We start from the raw sequence: 23,263 nt of genomic DNA, 5'->3' as shown, positions 1-23,263 counted from the left end.
AAAAAAGAGTGTTGCTTTGATTAAAAATTTTTTTCCTTTCAACAGTTTAAACTTGACTCATTTGAAGAGTAGTTAGGAGATAGTGGCTTATTCTGATGGTTATGAGGTTTTCCCTCAGATAGGGTACAGTTCACTCCTTTTCTTTGACCAGGGAGCTTGAGAACTTTGCCATTCAGTTGTTAAATTCTACAGATTAGAATGGAAATTGGAGGCCAAAGGACAGGCCATACGAGTTGTTGAGTTCCTCGACATTTTGAAGTAAAAAACGATAGTTGAGAATAGTTTGAGCTATGAAACCTATAAATGTGTTGTGCTAGAGTTAGAAATGAAGTGCCAAGACCCTAACGTTTTGCAATTTTGGCTGCAAAGTGCAAATTTTACCTGAATGCTTTTTTATGCAAACAACTGTGTCGGCCTTTGAATGTCAGAGATAGTACAGAAAAAGCAGCATTCCTATACCGGGAGTCGAACCTGGGCCGCCTGGGTGAAAACCAGGAATTCTAACCGCTAGACCATATGGGAAGAGTGGTTCTCTCAAGACGTTCTCAATGTGAAAAAAGAAGAACTTAATTGCTTTGAGTAAGTAAGTTTGGCACATCCTTGCTAGAAGCTTGCCTTGTTAGCGCAGTAGGTAGCGCGTCAGTCTCATAATCTGAAGGTCGTGAGTTCGATCCTCACACGGGGCACTATGCTTTAGATATTTTGTCTCCATCTTGACTAGACAGCCAGAACTGTATCCACTCAGTACCAAAAAACGTCAGATATAAAGGAAGGGGGTTTTGGATCCTTTGAAACCAAATAGTTAAAAGTCAAAAGTAAAAATGATTTGTGATATGAATTCAAATGGAGTATTGAGCAAAAGAATGGAATGAATGTCCAAAATCTATTGTGGTCAGCATTTTTTGCTGCAAAGAGCAAATCCAAGCTAGACTGACTGTATGCATGGCTTGTGTCGACCTTTCAATGCGTGAATTATTACAGAAAAAGTGGCAATCCCATAGCAGGAATCGAACCGGTAAACTAAGAATACTGTTTGCTTGGTCAAATGGGATAACCCAAAGGGTCACAGAAAAAATGAGAGGCGTTATAAAAAAAAAAAAAAAAAGAGAGTGTTGCTTTGATTAAATTTTTTTTTCCTTTCAACAGTTTAAACTTGACTCATTTGAAGAGTAGTTAGGAGATAGTGGCTTATTCTGATGGTTATGAGGTTTTCCCTCAGATAGGGTACAGTTCACTCCTTTTCTTTGACCAGGGAGCTTGAGAACTTTGCCATTCAGTTGTTAAATTCTACAGATTAGAATGGAAATTGGAGGCCAAAGGACAGGCCATACGAGTTGTTGAGTTCCTCGACATTTTGAAGTAAAAAACGATAGTTGAGAATAGTTTGAGCTATGAAACCTATAAATGTGTTGTGCTAGAGTTAGAAATGAAGTGCCAAGACCCTAACGTTTTGCAATTTTGGCTGCAAAGTGCAAATTTTACTTGAATGCTTTTTTATGCAAACAACTGTGTCGGCCTTTGAATGTCAGAGATAGTACAGAAAAAGCAGCATTCCCATACCGGGAGTCGAACCCGGGCCGCCTAGGTGAAAACCAGGAATCCTAACCGCTAGACCATATGGGAAGAGTGGTTCTCTCAAGACGTTCTCAATGTGAAAAAAGAAGAACTTAATTGCTTTGAGTAAGTAAGTTTGGCACATCCTTGCTAGAAGCTTGCCTTGTTAGCGCAGTAGGTAGCGCGTCAGTCTCATAATCTGAAGGTCGTGAGTTCGATCCTCACACGGGGCACTATGCTTTAGATATTTTGTCTCCATCTTGACTAGACAGCCAGAACTGTATCCACTCAGTACCAAAAAACGTCAGATATAAAGGAAGGGGGTTTTGGATCCTTTGAAACCAAATAGTTAAAAGTCAAAAGTAAAAATGATTTGTGATATGAATTCAAATGGAGTATTGAGCAAAAGAATGGAATGAATGTCCAAAATCTATTGTGGTCAGCATTTTTTGCTGCAAAGAGCAAATCCAAGCTAGACTGACTGTATGCATGGCTTGTGTCGACCTTTCAATGCGTGAATTATTACAGAAAAAGTGGCAATCCCATAGCAGGAATCGAACCAGTAAACTAAGAATACTGTTTGCTTGGTCAAATGGGATAACCCAAAGGGTCACAGAAAAAATGAGAGGCGTTATAAAAAAAAAAAAAAAAAAAAAGAGAGTGTTGCTTTGATTAAATTTTTTTTTCCTTTCAACAGTTTAAACTTGACTCATTTGAAGAGTAGTTAGGAGATAGTGGCTTATTCTGATGGTTATGAGGTTTTCCCTCAGATAGGGTACAGTTCACTCCTTTTTTTTTGACTGGGGAGCTTGAGAAATTTGCCATTCAGTTGTTAAATTCTACAGATTAGAATGGAAATTGGAGGCCAAAGGACAGGCCATACGAGTTTTTGAGTTCCTCGACATTTTGAAGTAAAAAATGATAGTTGAGAATAGTTTGAGCTATGAAACCTATAAAAGTGTTGTGCAAGAGTTTGAAATGAAGTGCCAAGACCCTAACGTTTTGCAACTTTGGCTGCAAAGTGCAAATTTTACCTGAACTGCTTTTTTATGCAAACAACTGTCGGCCTTTGAATGTCAGAGATAGTACAGAAAAAGCAGCATTCCCATACCGGGAGTCGAACCCGGGCCGCCTGGGTGAAAACCAGGAATCCTAACCGCTAGACCATATGGGAAGTGTTGTTCTCATAAGACGTTGTCAATGTGGAAAAAGAAGAACTGAATTGCTTTCAGTAAGTAAGTTTGGCACATCCTTGCTAGAAGCTTGCCTCGTTAGCGCAGTAGGTAGCGCGTCAGTCTCATAATCTGAAGGTCGTGAGTTCGATCCTCACACGGGGCACTATGCTTTAGATATTTTGTCTCCATCTTGACTAGACAGCCAGAACTGTATCCACTCAGTACCAAAAAACGTCAGATATAAAGGAAGGGGGTTTTGGATCCTTTGAAACCAAATAGTTAAAAGTCAAAAGTAAAAATGATTTGTGATATGAATTCAAATGGAGTATTGAGCAAAAGAATGGAATGAATGTCCAAAATCTATTGTGGTCAGCATTTTTTGCTGCAAAGAGCAAATCCAAGCTAGACTGACTGTATGCATGGCTTGAGTCGACATTTCAATGCGTGACTTATTACAGAAAAAGTGGCAATCCCATAGCAGGAATCGAACCAGTAAACTAAGAATACTGGTTGCTTGGTCAAATGGGATAACCCAAAGAGTCACAGAAAAAATGAGAGGCGTAAAAAAAAAAAAAAAAAAAAAAAAAAAAAAAAAAAAAAATAGAGTGTTGCTTTGATTAAAAAACTTTTTCCTTTCAACAGTTTAAACTTGACTCATTTGAACAGTAGTTAGGAGCTAGTGGCTTATTCTGATGATTATGAGGTTTTCCCTCAGATAGGGTACAGTGCACTCCTTTTTTTTTGACTGGGGAGCTTGAGAAATTTGCCATTCAGTTGTTAAATTCTACAGATTAGAATGGAAATTGGAGGCCAAAGGACAGGCCATACGAGTTTTTGAGTTCCTCGACATTTTGAAGTAAAAAATGATAGTTGAGAATAGTTTGAGCTATGAAACCTATAAAAGTGTTGTGCAAGAGTTTGAAATGAAGTGCCAAGACCCTAACGTTTTGCAACTTTGGTTGCAAAGTGCAAATTTTACCTGAACTGCTTTTTATGCAAACAACTGTCGGCCTTTGAATGTCAGAGATAGTACAGAATAAGCAGCATTCCCATACCGGGAGTCGAACCCGGGCCACCTGGGTGAAAACCAGGAATCCTAACCGCTAGACCATATGGGAAGAGTTGTTCTCATAAGACGTTGTCAATGTGGAAAAAGAAGAACTGAATTGCTTTCAGTAAGTAAGTTTGGCACAACCTTGCCAGAAGCTTGCCACGTTAGTTCAGTAGGTAGCACGTCAGTCTCATAATCTGAAGGTCGTGAGTTCGATCCTCACACGGGGCACTATGCTTTAGATATTTTGTCTCCATCTTGACTAGACAGCCAGAACTGTATCCACTCAGTACCAAAAAACGTCAGATATAAAGGAAGGGGGTTTTGGATCCTTTGAAACCAAATAGTTAAAAGTCAAAAGTAAAAATGATTTGTGATATCAATTCAAATGGAGTATTGAGCAAAAGAATGGAATGAATGTCCAAAATCTATTGTGGTCAGCATTTTTTGCTGCAAAGAGCAAATCCAAGATAGACTGACTGTATGCATGGCTTGTGTCGACATTTCAATGCGTGACTTATTACAGAAAAAGTGGCAATCCCATAGCAGGAATCGAACCAGTAAACTAAGAATACTGGTTGCTTGGTCAAATGGGATAACCCAAAGAGTCACAGAAAAAACTGAGAGGCGTAAAAAAAAAAAAAAAAAAAAAGAGTGTTGCTTTGATTAAAAATTTTTTTCCTTTCAACAGTTTAAACTTGACTCATTTGAAGAGTAGTTAGGAGATAGTGGCTTATTCTGATGGTTATGAGGTTTTCCCTCAGATAGGGTACAGTTCACTCCTTTTTTTTTGACTGGGGAGCTTGAGAAATTTGCCATTCAGTTGTTAAATTCTACAGATTAGAATGGAAATTGGAGGCCAAAGGACAGGCCATACGAGTTTTTGAGTTCCTCGACATTTTGAAGTAAAAAATGATAGTTGAGAATAGTTTGAGCTATGAAACCTATAAAAGTGTTGTGCAAGAGTTTGAAATGAAGTGCCAAGACCCTAACGTTTTGCAACTTTGGCTGCAAAGTGCAAATTTTACCTGAATTGCTTTTTTATGCAAACAACTGTCGGCCTTTGAATGTCAGAGATAGTACAGAAAAAGCAGCATTCCCATACCGGGAGTCGAACCCAGGCTGCCTAGGTGAAAACCAGGAATCCTAACCGCTAGACCATATGGGAAGCGTTGTTCTCATAAGACGTTGTCAATGTGGAAAAAGAAGAACTGAATTGCTTTCAGTAAGTAAGTTTGGCACATCCTTGCTAGAAGCTTGCCTCGTTAGCGCAGTAGGTAGCGCGTCAGTCTCATAATCTGAAGGTCGTGAGTTCAATCCCCACACGGGGCACTATGCTTTAGATATTTTGTCTCCATCTTGACTAGACAGCCAGAACTGTATCCACTCAGTACCAAAAAACGTCAGATATAAAGGAAGGGGGTTTTGGATCCTTTGAAACCAAATAGTTAAAAGTCAAAAGTAAAAATGATTTGTGATATCAATTCAAATGGAGTATTGAGCAAAAGAATGGAATGAATGTCCAAAATCTATTGTGGTCAGCATTTTTTGCTGCAAAGAGCAAATCCAAGCTAGACTGACTGTATGCATGGCTTGTGTCGACATTTCAATGCGTTACTTATTACAGAAAAAGTGGCAATCTCATAGCAGGAATCGAACCAGTAAACTAAGAATACTGGTTGCTTGGTCAAATGGGATAACCCAAAGAGTCACAGAAAAAACTGAGAGGCGTAAAAAAAAAAAAAAAAAAAAAAAAAAAAAGAGTGTTGCTTTGATTAAAAAACTTTTTCCTTTCAACAGTTTAAACTTGACTCATTTGAACACTAGTTAGGAGCTAGTGGCTTATTCTGATGATTATGAGGTTTTCCCTCAGATAGGGTACAGTTCACTCCTTTTTTTTTGACTGGGGAGCTTGAGAAATTTGCCATTCAGTTGTTAAATTCTACAGATTAGAATGGAAATTGGAGGCCAAAGGACAGGCCATACGAGTTTTTGAGTTCCTCGACATTTTGAAGTAAAAAATGATAGTTGAGAATAGTTTGAGCTATGAAACCTATAAAAGTGTTGTGCAAGAGTTGGAAATGAAGTGCCAAGACCCTAACGTTTTGCAACTTTGGCTGCAAAGTGCAAATTTTACCTGAACTGCTTTTTTATGCAAACAACTGTCGGCCTTTGAATGTCAGAGATAGTACAGAAAAAGCAGCATTCCCATACCGGGAGTCGAACCCAGGCTGCCTAGGTGAAAACCAGGAATCCTAACCGCTAGACCATATGGGAAGCGTTGTTCTCATAAGACGTTGTCAATGTGGAAAAAGAAGAACTTAATTGCTTTCAGTAAGTAAGTTTGGCACATCCTTGCTAGAAGCTTGCCTCGTTAGCGCAGTAGGTAGCGCGTCAGTCTCATAATCTGAAGGTCGTGAATTCGATCCTCACACGGGGCACTATGCTTTAGATATTTTGTCTCCATCTTGACTAGACAGCCAGAACTGTATCCACTCAGTACCAAAAAACGTCAGATATAAAGGAAGGGGGTTTTGGATCCTTTGAAACCAAATAGTTAAAAGTCAAAAGCAAAAATGATTTATGATATCAATTCAAATGGAGTATTGAGCAAAAGAATGGAATGAATGTCCAAAATCTATTGTGGTCAGCATTTTTTGCTGCAAAGAGCAAATCCAAGCTAGACTGACTGTATGCATGGCTTGTGTCGACATTTCAATGCGTTACTTATTACAGAAAAAGTGGCAATCTCATAGCAGGAATCGAACCAGTAAACTAAGAATACTGGTTGCTTGGTCAAATGGGATAACCCAAAGAGTCACAGAAAAAACTGAGAGGCGTAAAAAAAAAAAAAAAAAAAAAAAAAAAAGAGTGTTGCTTTGATTAAAAAACTTTTTCCTTTCAACAGTTTAAACTTGACTCATTTGAACACTAGTTAGGAGCTAGTGGCTTATTCTGATGATTATGAGGTTTTCCCTCAGATAGGGTACAGTTCACTCCTTTTTTTTTGACTGGGGAGCTTGAGAAATTTGCCATTCAGTTGTTAAATTCTACAGATTAGAATGGAAATTGGAGGCCAAAGGACAGGCCATACGAGTTTTTGAGTTCCTCGACATTTTGAAGTAAAAAATGATAGTTGAGAATAGTTTGAGCTATGAAACCTATAAAAGTGTTGTGCAAGAGTTGGAAATGAAGTGCCAAGACCCTAACGTTTTGCAACTTTGGCTGCAAAGTGCAAATTTTACCTGAACTGCTTTTTTATGCAAACAACTGTCGGCCTTTGAATGTCAGAGATAGTACAGAAAAAGCAGCATTCCCATACCGGGAGTCGAACCCAGGCTGCCTAGGTGAAAACCAGGAATCCTAACCGCTAGACCATATGGGAAGCGTTGTTCTCATAAGACGTTGTCAATGTGGAAAAAGAAGAACTTAATTGCTTTCAGTAAGTAAGTTTGGCACATCCTTGCTAGAAGCTTGCCTCGTTAGCGCAGTAGGTAGCGCGTCAGTCTCATAATCTGAAGGTCGTGAATTCGATCCTCACACGGGGCACTATGCTTTAGATATTTTGTCTCCATCTTGACTAGACAGCCAGAACTGTATCCACTCAGTACCAAAAAACGTCAGATATAAAGGAAGGGGGTTTTGGATCCTTTGAAACCAAATAGTTAAAAGTCAAAAGCAAAAATGATTTATGATATCAATTCAAATGGAGTATTGAGCAAAAGAATGGAATGAATGTCCAAAATCTATTGTGGTCAGCATTTTTTGCTGCAAAGAGCAAATCCAAGCTAGACTGACTGTATGCATGGCTTGTGTCGACATTTCAATGCGTTACTTATTACAGAAAAAGTGGCAATCTCATAGCAGGAATCGAACCAGTAAACTAAGAATACTGGTTGCTTGGTCAAATGGGATAACCCAAAGAGTCACAGAAAAAACTGAGAGGCGTAAAAAAAAAAAAAAAAAAAAAAAAAAAGAGTGTTGCTTTGATTAAAAAACTTTTTCCTTTCAACAGTTTAAACTTGACTCATTTGAACACTAGTTAGGAGCTAGTGGCTTATTCTGATGATTATGAGGTTTTCCCTCAGATAGGGTACAGTTCACTCCTTTTTTTTTGACTGGGGAGCTTGAGAAATTTGCCATTCAGTTGTTAAATTCTACAGATTAGAATGGAAATTGGAGGCCAAAGGACAGGCCATACGAGTTTTTGAGTTCCTCGACATTTTGAAGTAAAAAATGATAGTTGAGAATAGTTTGAGCTATGAAACCTATAAAAGTGTTGTGCAAGAGTTTGAAATGAAGTGCCAAGACCCTAACGTTTTGCAACTTTGGCTGCAAAGTGCAAATTTTACCTGAACTGCTTTTTTATGCAAACAACTGTCGGCCTTTGAATGTCAGAGATAGTACAGAAAAAGCAGCATTCCCATACCGGGAGTCGAACCCGGGCCGCCTGGGTGAAAACCAGGAATCCTAACCGCTAGACCATATGGGAAGTGTTGTTCTCATAAGACGTTGTCAATGTGGAAAAAGAAGAACTGAATTGCTTTCAGTAAGTAAGTTTGGCACATCCTTGCTAGAAGCTTGCCTCGTTAGCGCAGTAGGTAGCGCGTCAGTCTCATAATCTGAAGGTCGTGAGTTCAATCCCCACACGGGGCACTATGCTTTAGATATTTTGTCTTTATCTTGACTAGACAGCCAGAACTGTATCCACTCAGTACCAAAAAACGTCAGATATAAAGGAAGGGGGTTTTGGATCCTTTGAAACCAAATAGTTAAAAGTCAAAAGTAAAAAAGATTTGTGATATCAATTCAAATGGAGTATTGAGCAAAAGAATGGAATGAATGTCCAAAATCTATTGTGGTCAGCATTTTTTGCTGCAAAGAGCAAATCCAAGCTAGACTGACTGTATGCATGGCTTGTGTCGACATTTCAATGCGTTACTTATTACAGAAAAAGTGGCAATCTCATAGCAGGAATCGAACCAGTAAACTAAGAATACTGGTTGCTTGGTCAAATGGGATAACCCAAAGAGTCACAGAAAAAACTGAGAGGCGTAAAAAAAAAAAAAAAAAAAAAAAAAAAAGAAAAAAAAAAAAAAAAGAGTGTTGCTTTGATTAAAAAACTTTTTCCTTTCAACAGTTTAAACTTGACTCATTTGAACAGTAGTTAGGAGCTAGTGGCTTATTCTGATGATTATGAGGTTTTCCCTCAGATAGGGTACAGTTCACTCCTTTTTTTTTGACTGGGGAGCTTGAGAAATTTGCCATTCAGTTGTTAAATTCTACAGATTAGAATGGAAATTGGAGGCCAAAGGACAGGCCATACGAGTTTTTGAGTTCCTCGACATTTTGAAGTAAAAAATGATAGTTGAGAATAGTTTGAGCTATGAAACCTATAAAAGTGTTGTGCAAGAGTTGGAAATGAAGTGCCAAGACCCTAACGTTTTGCAACTTTGGCTGCAAAGTGCAAATTTTACCTGAACTGCTTTTTTATGCAAACAACTGTCGGCCTTTGAATGTCAGAGATAGTACAGAAAAAGCAGCATTCCCATACCGGGAGTCGAACCCAGGCTGCCTAGGTGAAAACCAGGAATCCTAACCGCTAGACCATATGGGAAACGTTGTTCTCATAAGACGTTGTCAATGTGGAAAAAGAAGAACTTAATTGCTTTCAGTAAGTAAGTTTGGCACATCCTTGCTAGAAGCTTGCCTAGTTAGCGCAGTAGGTAGCGCGTCAGTCTCATAATCTGAAGGTCGTGAGTTCGATCCTCACACGGGGCACTATGCTTTAGATATTTTGTCTCCATCTTGACTAGACAGCCAGAACTGTATCCACTCAGTACCAAAAAACGTCAGATATAAAGGAAGGGGGTTTTGGATCCTTTGAAACCAAATAGTTAAAAGTCAAAAGTAAAAATGATTTGTGATATCAATTCAAATGGAGTATTGAGCAAAAGAATGGAATGAATGTCCAAAATCTATTGTGGTCAGCATTTTTTGCTGCAAAGAGCAAATCCAAGCTAGACTGACTGTATGCATGGCTTGAGTCGACATTTCAATGCGTGACTTATTACAGAAAAAGTGGCAATCGCATAGCAGGAATCGAACCAGTAAACTAAGAATACTGGTTGCTTGGTCAAATGGGATAACCCAAAGAGTCACAGAAAAAATGAGAGGCGTAAAAAAAAAAAAAAAAGAGTGTTGCTTTGATTAAAAAACTTTTTCCTTTCAACAGTTTAAACTTGACTCATTTGAACACTAGTTAGGAGCTAGTGGCTTATTCTGATGATTATGAGGTTTTCCCTCAGATAGGGTACAGTTCACTCCTTTTTTTTTGACTGGGGAGCTTGAGAAATTTGCCATTCAGTTGTTAAATTCTACAGATTAGAATGGAAATTGGAGGCCAAAGGACAGGCCATACGAGTTTTTGAGTTCCTCGACATTTTGAAGTAAAAAATGATAGTTGAGAATAGTTTGAGCTATGAAACCTATAAAAGTGTTGTGCAAGAGTTTGAAATGAAGTGCCAAGACCCTAACGTTTTGCAACTTTGGCTGCAAAGTGCAAATTTTACCTGAACTGCTTTTTTATGCAAACAACTGTCGGCCTTTGAATGTCAGAGATAGTACAGAAAAAGCAGCATTCCCATACCGGGAGTCGAACCCGGGCCGCCTGGGTGAAAACCAGGAATCCTAACCGCTAGACCATATGGGAAGTGTTGTTCTCATAAGACGTTGTCAATGTGGAAAAAGAAGAACTGAATTGCTTTCAGTAAGTAAGTTTGGCACATCCTTGCTAGAAGCTTGCCTCGTTAGCGCAGTAGGTAGCGCGTCAGTCTCATAATCTGAAGGTCGTGAGTTCGATCCTCACACGGGGCACTATGCTTTAGATATTTTGTCTCCATCTTGACTAGACAGCCAGAACTGTATCCACTCAGTACCAAAAAACGTCAGATATAAAGGAAGGGGGTTTTGGATCCTTTGAAACCAAATAGTTAAAAGTCAAAAGTAAAAATGATTTGTGATATGAATTCAAATGGAGTATTGAGCAAAAGAATGGAATGAATGTCCAAAATCTATTGTGGTCAGCATTTTTTGCTGCAAAGAGCAAATCCAAGCTAGACTGACTGTATGCATGGCTTGAGTCGACATTTCAATGCGTGACTTATTACAGAAAAAGTGGCAATCCCATAGCAGGAATCGAACCAGTAAACTAAGAATACTGGTTGCTTGGTCAAATGGGATAACCCAAAGAGTCACAGAAAAAATGAGAGGCGTAAAAAAAAAAAAAAAAAAAAAAAAAAAAATAGAGTGTTGCTTTGATTAAAAAACTTTTTCCTTTCAACAGTTTAAACTTGACTCATTTGAACAGTATTTAGGAGCTAGTGGCTTATTCTGATGATTATGAGGTTTTCCCTCAGATAGGGTACAGTGCACTCCTTTTTTTTTGACTGGGGAGCTTGAGAAATTTGCCATTCAGTTGTTAAATTCTACAGATTAGAATGGAAATTGGAGGCCAAAGGACAGGCCATACGAGTTTTTGAGTTCCTCGACATTTTGAAGTAAAAAATGATAGTTGAGAATAGTTTGAGCTATGAAACCTATAAAAGTGTTGTGCAAGAGTTTGAAATGAAGTGCCAAGACCCTAACGTTTTGCAACCTTGGCTGCAAAGTGCAAATTTTACCTGAACTGCTTTTTATGCAAACAACTGTCGGCCTTTGAATGTCAGAGATAGTACAGAATAAGCAGCATTCCCATACCGGGAGTCGAACCCGGGCCACCTGGGTGAAAACCAGGAATCCTAACCGCTAGACCATATGGGAAGAGTTGTTCTCATAAGACGTTGTCAATGTGGAAAAAGAAGAACTGAATTGCTTTCAGTAAGTAAGTTTGGCACAACCTTGCCAGAAGCTTGCCACGTTAGTTCAGTAGGTAGCACGTCAGTCTCATAATCTGAAGGTCGTGAGTTCGATCCTTACACGGGGCACTATGCTTTAGATATTTTGTCTCCATCTTGACTAGACAGCCAGAACTGTATCCACTCAGTACCAAAAAACGTCAGATATAAAGGAAGGGGGTTTTGGATCCTTTGAAACCAAATAGTTAAAAGTCAAAAGTAAAAATGATTTGTGATATCAATTCAAATGGAGTATTGAGCAAAAGAATGGAATGAATGTCCAAAATCTATTGTGGTCAGCATTTTTTGCTGCAAAGAGCAAATCCAAGATAGACTGACTGTATGCATGGCTTGTGTCGACATTTCAATGCGTGACTTATTACAGAAAAAGTGGCAATCCCATAGCAGGAATCGAACCAGTAAACTAAGAATACTGGTTGCTTGGTCAAATGGGATAACCCAAAGAGTCACAGAAAAAACTGAGAGGCGTAAAAAAAAAAAAAAAAAAAAAAAAAAAAAAAAAAAAAAAAAGAGTGTTGCTTTGATTAAAAAACTTTTTCCTTTCAACAGTTTAAACTTGACTCATTTGAACAGTAGTTAGGAGCTAGTGGCTTATTCTGATGATTATGAGGTTTTCCCTCAGATAGGGTACAGTTCACTCCTTTTTTTTTGACTGGGGAGCTTGAGAAATTTGCCATTCAGTTGTTAAATTCTACAGATTAGAATGGAAATTGGAGGCCAAAGGACAGGCCATACGAGTTTTTGAGTTCCTCGACATTTTGAAGTAAAAAATGATAGTTGAGAATAGTTTGAGCTATGAAACCTATAAAAGTGTTGTGCAAGAGTTGGAAATGAAGTGCCAAGACCCTAACGTTTTGCAACTTTGGCTGCAAAGTGCAAATTTTACCTGAACTGCTTTTTTATGCAAACAACTGTCGGCCTTTGAATGTCAGAGATAGTACAGAAAAAGCAGCATTCCCATACCGGGAGTCGAACCCAGGCTGCCTAGGTGAAAACCAGGAATCCTAACCGCTAGACCATATGGGAAGCGTTGTTCTCATAAGACGTTGTCAATGTGGAAAAAGAAGAACTTAATTGCTTTCAGTAAGTAAGTTTGGCACATCCTTGCTAGAAGCTTGCCTCGTTAGCGCAGTAGGTAGCGCGTCAGTCTCATAATCTGAGGGTCGTGAGTTCGATCCTCACACGGGGCACTGTGCTTTAGATATTTTGTCTCCATCTTGACTAGACAGCCAGAACTGTATCCACTCAGTACCAAAAAACGTCAGATATAAAGGAAGGGGGTTTTGGATCCTTTGAAACCAAATAGTTAAAAGTCAAAAGTAAAAATGATTTGTGATATCAATTCAAATGGAGTATTGAGCAAAAGAATGGAATGAATGTCCAAAATCTATTGTGGTCAGCATTTTTTGCTGCAAAGAGCAAATCCAAGCTAGACTGACTGTATGCATGGCTTGTGTCGACATTTCAATGCGTTACTTATTACAGAAAAAGTGGCAATCTCATAGCAGGAATCGAACCAGTAAACTAAGAATACTGGTTGCTTGGTCAAATGGGATAACCCAAAGAGTCACAGAAAAAACTGAGAGGCGTAAAAAAAAAAAAAAAAAAAAAAAAAAAAAAAAAAAAAAAGAGTGTTGCTTTGATTAAAAAACTTTTTCCTTTCAACAGTTTAAACTTGACTCATTTGAACACTAGTTAGGAGCTAGTGGCTTATTCTGATGATTATGAGGTTTTCCCTCAGATAGGGTACAGTTCACTCCTTTTTTTTTGACTGGGGAGCTTGAGAAATTTGCCATTCAGTTGTTAAATTCTACAGATTAGAATGGAAATTGGAGGCCAAAGGACAGGCCATACGAGTTTTTGAGTTCCTCGACATTTTGAAGTAAAAAATGATAGTTGAGAATAGTTTGAGCTATGAAACCTATAAAAGTGTTGTGCAAGAGTTGGAAATGAAGTGCCAAGACCCTAACGTTTTGCAACTTTGGCTGCAAAGTGCAAATTTTACCTGAACTGCTTTTTTATGCAAACAACTGTCGGCCTTTGAATGTCAGAGATAGTACAGAAAAAGCAGCATTCCCATACCGGGAGTCGAACCTAGGCTGCCTAGGTGAAAACCAGGAATCCTAACCGCTAGACCATATGGGAAGCGTTGTTCTCATAAGACGTTGTCAATGTGGAAAAAGAAGAACTTAATTGCTTTCAGTAAGTAAGTTTGGCACATCCTTGCTAGAAGCTTGCCTCGTTAGCGCAGTAGGTAGCGCGTCAGTCTCATAATCTGAAGGTCGTGAATTCGATCCTCACACGGGGCACTATGCTTTAGATATTTTGTCTCCATCTTGACTAGACAGCCAGAACTGTATCCACTCAGTACCAAAAAACGTCAGATATAAAGGAAGGGGGTTTTGGATCCTTTGAAACCAAATAGTTAAAAGTCAAAAGTAAAAATGATTTATGATATCAATTCAAATGGAGTATTGAGCAAAAGAATGGAATGAATGTCCAAAATCTATTGTGGTCAGCATTTTTTGCTGCAAAGAGCAAATCCAAGCTAGACTGACTGTATGCATGGCTTGAGTCGACATTTCAATGCGTGACTTATTACAGAAAAAGTGGCAATCCCATAGCAGGAATCGAACCAGTAAACTAAGAATACTGGTTGCTTGGTCAAATGGGATAACCCAAAGAGTCACAGAAAAAATGAGAGGCGTAAAAAAAAAAAAAAAAAAAAAAAAAAAAAATAGAGTGTTGCTTTGATTAAAAAACTTTTTCCTTTCAACAGTTTAAACTTGACTCATTTGAACAGTAGTTAGGAGCTAGTGGCTTATTCTGATGATTATGAGGTTATCCCTCAGATAGGGTACAGTGCACTCCTTTTTTTTTGACTGGGGAGCTTGAGAAATTTGCCATTCAGTTGTTAAATTCTACAGATTAGAATGGAAATTGGAGGCCAAAGGACAGGCCATACGAGTTTTTGAGTTCCTCGACATTTTGAAGTAAAAAATGATAGTTGAGAATAGTTTGAGCTATGAAACCTATAAAAGTGTTGTGCAAGAGTTTGAAATGAAGTGCCAAGACCCTAACGTTTTGCAACTTTGGCTGCAAAGTGCAAATTTTACCTGAACTGCTTTTTATGCAAACAACTGTCGGCCTTTGAATGTCAGAGATAGTACAGAATAAGCAGCATTCCCATACCGGTAGTCGAACCCGGGCCGCCTGGGTGAAAACCAGGAATCCTAACCGCTAGACCATATGGGAAGAGTTGTTCTCATAAGACGTTGTCAATGTGGAAAAAGAAGAACTGAATTGCTTTCAGTAAGTAAGTTTGGCACAACCTTGCCAGAAGCTTGCCACGTTAGTTCAGTAGGTAGCACGTCAGTCTCATAATCTGAAGGTCGTGAGTTCGATCCTCACACGGGGCACTATGCTTTAGATATTTTGTCTCCATCTTGACTAGACAGCCAGAACTGTATCCACTCAGTACCAAAAAACGTCAGATATAAAGGAAGGGGGTTTTGGATCCTTTGAAACCAAATAGTTAAAAGTCAAAAGTAAAAATGATTTATGATATCAATTCAAATGGAGTATTGAGCAAAAGAATGGAATGAATGTCCAAAATCTATTGTGGTCAGCATTTTTTGCTGCAAAGAGCAAATCCAAGCTAGACTGACTGTATGCATGGCTTGTGTCGACATTTCAATGCGTTACTTATTACAGAAAAAGTGGCAATCTCATAGCAGGAATCGAACCAGTAAACTAAGAATACTGGTTGCTTGGTCAAATGGGATAACCCAAAGAGTCACAGAAAAAACTGAGAGGCGTAAAAAAAAAAAAAAAAAAAAAAAAAAAAAAAGAGCGTTGCTTTGATTAAAAAACGTTTTCCTTTCAACAGTTTAAACTTGACTCATTTGAACACTAGTTAGGAGCTAGTGGCTTATTCTGATGATTATGAGGTTTTCCCTCAGATAGGGTACAGTTCACTCCTTTTTTTTTGACTGGGGAGCTTGAGAAATTTGCCATTCAGTTGTTAAATTCTACAGATTAGAATGGAAATTGGAGGCCAAAGGACAGGCCATACGAGTTTTTGAGTTCCTCGACATTTTGAAGTAAAAAATGATAGTTGAGAATAGTTTGAGCTATGAAACCTATAAAAGTGTTGTGCAAGAGTTGGAAATGAAGTGCCAAGACCCTAACGTTTTGCAACTTTGGCTGCAAAGTGCAAATTTTACCTGAACTGCTTTTTTATGCAAACAACTGTCGGCCTTTGAATGTCAGAGATAGTACAGAAAAAGCAGCATTCCCATACCGGGAGTCGAACCCGGGCTGCCTGGGTGAAAACCAGGAATCCTAACCGCTAGACCATATGGGAAGCGTTGTTCTCATAAGACGTTGTCAATGTGGAAAAAGAAGAACTGAATTGCTTTCAGTAAGTAAGTTTGGCACAACCTTGCCAGAAGCTTGCCACGTTAGTTCAGTAGGTAGCACGTCAGTCTCATAATCTGAAGGTCGTGAGTTCGATCCTCACACGGGGCACTATGCTTTAGATATTTTGTCTCCATCTTGACTAGACAGCCAGAACTGTATCCACTCAGTACCAAAAAACGTCAGATATAAAGGAAGGGGGTTTTGGATCCTTTGAAACCAAATAGTTAAAAGTCAAAAGTAAAAATGATTTATGATATCAATTCAAATGGAGTATTGAGCAAAAGAATGGAATGAATGTCCAAAATCTATTGTGGTCATAATTTTTTGCTGCAAAGAGCAAATCCAAGCTAGACTGACTGTATGCATGGCTTGAGTCGACATTTCAATGCGTGACTTATTACAGAAAAAGTGGCAATCCCATAGCAGGAATCGAACCAGTAAACTAAGAATACTGGTTGCTTGGTCAAATGGGATAACCCAAAGAGTCACAGAAAAAATGAGAGGCGTTAAAAAAAAAAAAAAAAAAAAAAAAAAAAAAAAAAAAAAAAAATAGAGTGTTGCTTTGATTAAAAAACTTTTTCCTTTCAACAGTTTAAACTTGACTCATTTGAACAGTAGTTAGGAGCTAGTGGCTTATTCTGATGATTATGAGGTTTTCCCTCAGATAGGGTACAGTGCACTCCTTTTTTTTTGACTGGGGAGCTTGAGAAATTTGCCATTCAGTTGTTAAATTCTACAGATTAGAATGGAAATTGGAGGCCAAAGGACAGGCCATACGAGTTTTTGAGTTCCTCGACATTTTGAAGTAAAAAATGATAGTTGAGAATAGTTTGAGCTATGAAACCTATAAAAGTGTTGTGCAAGAGTTTGAAATGAAGTGCCAAGACCCTAACGTTTTGCAACTTTGGCTGCAAAGTGCAAATTTTACCTGAACTGCTTTTTATGCAAACAACTGTCGGCCTTTGAATGTCAGAGATAGTACAGAATAAGCAGCATTCCCATACCGGGAGTCGAACCCGGGCCGCCTGGGTGAAAACCAGGAATCCTAACCGCTAGACCATATGGGAAGAGTTGTTCTCATAAGACGTTGTCAATGTGGAAAAAGAAGAACTGAATTGCTTTCAGTAAGTAAGTTTGGCACAACCTTGCCAGAAGCTTGCCACGTTAGTTCAGTAGGTAGCACGTCAGTCTCATAATCTGAAGGTCGTGAGTTCGATCCTCACACGGGGCACTATGCTTTAGATATTTTGTCTCCATCTTGACTAGACAGCCAGAACTGTATCCACTCAGTACCAAAAAACGTCAGATATAAAGGAAGGGGGTTTTGGATCCTTTGAAACCAAATAGTTAAAAGTCAAAAGTAAAAATGATTTGTGATATCAATTCAAATGGAGTATTGAGCAAAAGAATGGAATGAATGTCCAAAATCTATTGTGGTCAGCATTTTTTGCTGCAAAGAGCAAATCCAAGATAGACTGACTGTATGCATGGCTTGTGTCGACATTTCAATGCGTGACTTATTACAGAAAAAGTGGCAATCCCATAGCAGGAATCGAACCAGTAAACTAAGAATACTGGTTGCTTGGTCAAATGGGATAACCCAAAGAGTCACAGAAAAAACTGAGAGGCGTAAAAAAAAAAAAAAAAAAAAAAAAAAAAAAAAGTGTTGCTTTGATTAAAAAACTTTTTCCTTTCAACAGTTTAAACTTGACTCATTTGAACAGTAGTTAGGAGCTAGTGGCTTATTCTGATGATTATGAGGTTTTCCCTCAGATAGGGTACAGTTCACTCCTTTTTTTTGACTGGGGAGCTTGAGAAATTTGCCATTCAGTTGTTAAATTCTACAGATTAGAATGGAAATTGGAGGCCAAAGGACAGGCCATACGAGTTTTTGAGTTCCTCGACATTTTGAAGTAAAAAATGATAGTTGAGAATAGTTTGAGCTATGAAACCTATAAAAGTGTTGTGCAAGAGTTTGAAATGAAGTGCCAAGACCCTAACGTTTTGCAACTTTGGCTGCAAAGTGCAAATTTTACCTGAACTGCTTTTTATGCAAACAACTGTCGGCCTTTGAATGTCAGAGATAGTACAGAAAAAGCAGCATTCCCATACCGGGAGTCGAACCCGGGCCGCCTGGGTGAAAACCAGGAATCCTAACCGCTAGACCATATGGGAAGTGTTGTTCTCATAAGACGTTGTCAATGTGGAAAAAGAAGAACTGAATTGCTTTCAGTAAGTAAGTTTGGCACATCCTTGCTAGAAGCTTGCCTCGTTAGCGCAGTAGGTAGCGCGTCAGTCTCATAATCTGAAGGTCGTGAGTTCAATCCCCACACGGGGCACTATGCTTTAGATATTTTGTCTCCATCTTGACTAGACAGCCAGAACTGTATCCACTCAGTACCAAAAAACGTCAGATATAAAGGAAGGGGGTTTTGGATCCTTTGAAACCAAATAGTTAAAAGTCAAAAGTAAAAATGATTTGTGATATCAATTCAAATGGAGTATTGAGCAAAAGAATGGAATGAATGTCCAAAATCTATTGTGGTCAGCATTTTTTGCTGCAAAGAGCAAATCCAAGCTAGACTGACTGTATGCATGGCTTGTGTCGACATTTCAATGCGTTACTTATTACAGAAAAAGTGGCAATCTCATAGCAGGAATCGAACCAGTAAACTAAGAATACTGGTTGCTTGGTCAAATGGGATAACCCAAAGAGTCACAGAAAAAACTGAGAGGCGTAAAAAAAAAAAAAAAAAAAAAAAAAAAAAATAGAGTGTTGCTTTGATTAAAAAACTTTTTCCTTTCAACAGTTTAAACTTGACTCATTTGAACAGTAGTTAGGAGCTAGTGGCTTATTCTGATGATTATGAGGTTTTCCCTCAGATAGGGTACAGTGCACTCCTTTTTTTTTGACTGGGGAGCTTGAGAAATTTGCCATTCAGTTGTTAAATTCTACAGATTAGAATGGAAATTGGAGGCCAAAGGACAGGCCATACGAGTTTTTGAGTTCCTCGACATTTTGAAGTAAAAAATGATAGTTGAGAATAGTTTGAGCTATGAAACCTATAAAAGTGTTGTGCAAGAGTTTGAAATGAAGTGCCAAGACCCTAACGTTTTGCAACTTTGGCTGCAAAGTGCAAATTTTACCTGAACTGCTTTTTTATGCAAACAACTGTCGGCCTTTGAATGTCAGAGATAGTACAGAAAAAGCAGCATTCCCATACCGGGAGTCGAACCCGGGCCGCCTGGGTGAAAACCAGGAATCCTAACCGCTAGACCATATGGGAAGTGTTGTTCTCATAAGACGTTGTCAATGTGGAAAAAGAAGAACTGAATTGCTTTCAGTAAGTAAGTTTGGCACATACTTGCTAGAAGCTTGCCTCGTTAGCGCAGTAGGTAGCGCGTCAGTCTCATAATCTGAAGGTCGTGAGTTCAATCCCCACACGGGGCACTATGCTTTAGATATTTTGTCTCCATCTTGACTAGACAGCCAGAACTGTATCCACTCAGTACCAAAAAACGTCAGATATAAAGGAAGGGGGTTTTGGATCCTTTGAAACCAAATAGTTAAAAGTCAAAAGTAAAAATGATTTGTGATATCAATTCAAATGGAGTATTGAGCAAAAGAATGGAATGAATGTCCAAAATCTATTGTGGTCAGCATTTTTTGCTGCAAAGAGCAAATCCAAGCTAGACTGACTGTATGCATGGCTTGTGTCGACATTTCAATGCGTTACTTATTACAGAAAAAGTGGCAATCTCATAGCAGGAATCGAACCAGTAAACTAAGAATACTGGTTGCTTGGTCAAATGGGATAACCCAAAGAGTCACAGAAAAAACTGAGAGGCGTAAAAAAAAAAAAAAAAAAAAAAAAAAAAAAATAGAGTGTTGCTTTGATTAAAAAACTTTTTCCTTTCAACAGTTTAAACTTGACTCATTTGAACAGTAGTTAGGAGCTAGTGGCTTATTCTGATGATTATGAGGTTTTCCCTCAGATAGGGTACAGTGCACTCCTTTTTTTTTGACTGGGGAGCTTGAGAAATTTGCCATTCAGTTGTTAAATTCTACAGATTAGAATGGAAATTGGAGGCCAAAGGACAGGCCATACGAGTTTTTGAGTTCCTCGACATTTTGAAGTAAAAAATGATAGTTGAGAATAGTTTGAGCTATGAAACCTATAAAAGTGTTGTGCAAGAGTTTGAAATGAAGTGCCAAGACCCTAACGTTTTGCAACTTTGGCTGCAAAGTGCAAATTTTACCTGAACTGCTTTTTATGCAAACAACTGTCGGCCTTTGAATGTCAGAGATAGTACAGAATAAGCAGCATTCCCATACCGGGAGTCGAACCCGGGCCGCCTGGGTGAAAACCAGGAATCCTAACCGTTAGACCATATGGGAAGTGTTGTTCTCATAAGACGTTGTCAATGTGGAAAAAGAAGAACTGAATTGCTTTCAGTAAGTAAGTTTGGCACAACCTTGCTAGAAGCTTGCCTCGTTAGTTCAGTAGGTAGCACGTGAGTCTCATAATCTGAAGGTCGTGAGTTCGATCCTCACACGGGGCACTATGCTTTAGATATTTTGTCTCCATCTTGACTAGACAGCCAGAACTGTATCCACTCAGTACCAAAAAACGTCAGATATAATGGAAGGGGGTTTTGGATCCTTTGAAACCAAATAGTTAAAAGTCAAAAGTAAAAATGATTTGTGATATCAATTCAAATGGAGTATTGAGCAAAAGAATGGAATGAATGTCCAAAATCTATTGTGGTCAGCATTTTTTGCTGCAAAGAGCAAATCCAAGCTAGACTGACTGTATGCATGGCTTGTGTCGACATTTCAATGCGTGACTTATTACAGAAAAAGTGGCAATCCCATAGCAGGAATCGAACCAGTAAACTAAGAATACTGGTTGCTTGGTCAAATGGGATAACCCAAAGAGTCACAGAAAAAACTGAGAGGCGTAAAAAAAAAAAAGAAAAAAAAAAAAGAGTGTTGCTTTGATTAAAAAACTTTTTCCTTTCAACAGTTTAAACTTGACTCATTTGAACAGTAGTTAGGAGCTAGTGGCTTATTCTGATGATTATGAGGTTTTCCCTCAGATAGGGTACAGTTCACTCCTTTTTTTTTGACTGGGGAGCTTGAGAAATTTGCCATTCAGTTATTAAATTCTACAGATTAGAATGGAAATTGGAGGCCAAAGGACAGGCCATACGAGTTTTTGAGTTCCTCGACATTTTGAAGTAAAAAATGATAGTTGAGAATAGTTTGAGCTATGAAACCTATAAAAGTCTTGTGCAAGAGTTGGAAATGAAGTGCCAAGACCCTAACGTTTTGCAACTTTGGCTGCAAAGTGCAAATTTTACCTGAACTGCTTTTTTATGCAAACAACTGTCGGCCTTTGAATGTCAGAGATAGTACAGAAAAAGCAGCATTCCCATTCCGGGAGTCGAACCCGGGCCGCCTGGGTGAAAACCAGGAATCCTAACCGCTAGACCATATGGGAAGTGTTGTTCTCATAAGATGTTGTCAATGTGGAAAAAGAAGAACTTAATTGTTTTCAGTAAGTTTGGCACATCCTTGCTAGAAGCTTGCCTCGTTAGCGCAGTAGGTAGCGCGTCAGTCTCATAATCTGAAGGTCGTGAGTTCGATCCTCACACGGGGCACTATGCTTTAGATATTTTGTCTCCATCTTGACTAGACAGCCAGAACTGTATCCACTCAGTACCAAAAAACGTCAGATATAAAGGAAGGGGGTTTTGGATCCTTTGAAACCAAATAGTTAAAAGTCAAAAGTAAAAATGATTTGTGATATGAAATCAAATGGAGTATTGAGCAAAAGAATGGTATGAATGTCCAAAATCTATTGTGGTCAGCATTTTTTGCTGCAAAGAGCAAATCCAAGCTAGACTGACTGTATGCATGGCTTGTGTCGACCTTTCAATGCGTGACTTATTACAGAAAAAGTGGCAATCCCATAGCAGGAATTGAACCAGTAAAGTAAGAATACTGGTTGCTTGGTCAAATGGGATAACCCAAAGAGTCACAGAAAAAATGAGAGGCGAAAAAAAAAAAAAAAGAGTGTTGCTTTGATTAAAAAACTTTTTCCTTTCAACAGTTTAAACTTGACTCATTTGAACAGTAGTTAGGAGCTAGTGGCTTATTCTGATGATTATGAGGTTTTCCCTCAGATAGGCTACAGTTCACTCCTTTTTTTTTGACTGGGGAGCTTGAGAAATTTGCCATTCAGTTGTTAAATTCTACAGATTAGAATGGAAATTGGAGGCCAAAGGACAGGCCATACGAGTTTTTGAGTTCCTCGACATTTTGAAGTAAAAAATGATAGTTGAGAATAGTTTGAGCTATGAAACCTATAAAAGTGTTGTGCAAGAGTTGGAAATGAAGTGCCAAGACCCTAACATTTTGCAAATTTGGCTGCAAAGTGCAAATTTTACCTGAACTGCTTTTTTATGCAAACAACTGTCGGCCTTTGAATGTCAGAGATAGTACAGAAAAAGCAGCATTCCCATACTGGGAGTCGAACTCGGGCCGCATGGCTGAAAACCAGGAATCCTAACCGCTAGACAATATGGGAAGTGTTGTTCTCATAAGACGTTGTCAATGTGGAAAAAGAAGAACTTAATTGCTTTCAGTAAGTAAGTTTGGCACATCCTTGCTAGAAGCTTGCCTCGTTAGCGCAGTAGGTAGCGCGTCAGTCTCATAATCTGAAGGTCGTGAGTTCGATCCTCACACGGGGCACTATGCTTTAGATATTTTGTCTCCATCTTGACTAGACAGCCAGAACTGTATCCACTCAGTACCAAAAAACGTCAGATATAAAAGAAGGGGGTTTTGGATCCTTTGAAACTAAATAGTTAAAAGTCAAAAGTAAAAATGATTTGTGATATGAATTCAAATGGAGCATTGAGCAAAAGAATGGTATGAATGTCCAAAATCTATTGTGGTCAGCATTTTTTGCTGCAAAGAGCAAATCCAAGCTAGACTGACTGTATGCATGGCTTGTGTCGACCTTTCAATGCGTGACTTATTACAGAAAAAGTGGCAATCCCATAGCAGGAATCGAACCAGTAAACTAAGAATACTGGTTGCTTGGTCAAATGGGATAACCCAAAGAGTCACAGAAAAA

At 38.7% G+C, this 23,263-nt stretch overlaps 6 non-coding genes across 6 annotated transcripts; 4 read left to right on the top strand and 2 right to left on the bottom strand.

Moving 5' to 3' along the window:
* Positions 1 to 2,819: 2,819 nt before the first annotated feature.
* TRNAM-CAU (transfer RNA methionine (anticodon CAU)) lies at positions 2,820 to 2,892 on the top strand. The gene has a single exon. It is a non-coding gene; the product is annotated as a tRNA-Met (tRNA).
* Positions 2,893 to 3,775: 883 nt separating this feature from the next.
* On the bottom strand, positions 3,776 to 3,847 carry TRNAE-UUC (transfer RNA glutamic acid (anticodon UUC)). Its single transcript has one exon. It is a non-coding gene; the product is annotated as a tRNA-Glu (tRNA).
* Positions 3,848 to 10,583: 6,736 nt separating this feature from the next.
* TRNAM-CAU (transfer RNA methionine (anticodon CAU)) lies at positions 10,584 to 10,656 on the top strand. Its single transcript has one exon. It is a non-coding gene; the product is annotated as a tRNA-Met (tRNA).
* An 873-nt stretch (positions 10,657 to 11,529) lies between these two features.
* Positions 11,530 to 11,601, bottom strand: TRNAE-UUC (transfer RNA glutamic acid (anticodon UUC)). Its single transcript has one exon. It is a non-coding gene; the product is annotated as a tRNA-Glu (tRNA).
* A 10,108-nt stretch (positions 11,602 to 21,709) lies between these two features.
* On the top strand, positions 21,710 to 21,782 carry TRNAM-CAU (transfer RNA methionine (anticodon CAU)). Its single transcript has one exon. It is a non-coding gene; the product is annotated as a tRNA-Met (tRNA).
* Positions 21,783 to 22,802: 1,020 nt separating this feature from the next.
* Positions 22,803 to 22,875, top strand: TRNAM-CAU (transfer RNA methionine (anticodon CAU)). Its single transcript has one exon. It is a non-coding gene; the product is annotated as a tRNA-Met (tRNA).
* Positions 22,876 to 23,263: the final 388 nt, after the last annotated feature.

Source organism: Anomaloglossus baeobatrachus, chromosome 4 (assembly GCF_048569485.1).
Source record: "Anomaloglossus baeobatrachus isolate aAnoBae1 chromosome 4, aAnoBae1.hap1, whole genome shotgun sequence".
In the NCBI taxonomy this organism is placed as follows: Eukaryota; Metazoa; Chordata; class Amphibia; order Anura; family Aromobatidae; genus Anomaloglossus; species Anomaloglossus baeobatrachus.
The sequence above is the reverse complement of the archived record's forward strand: the minus strand, read 5'-3'. Positions and strand labels throughout refer to the sequence as shown.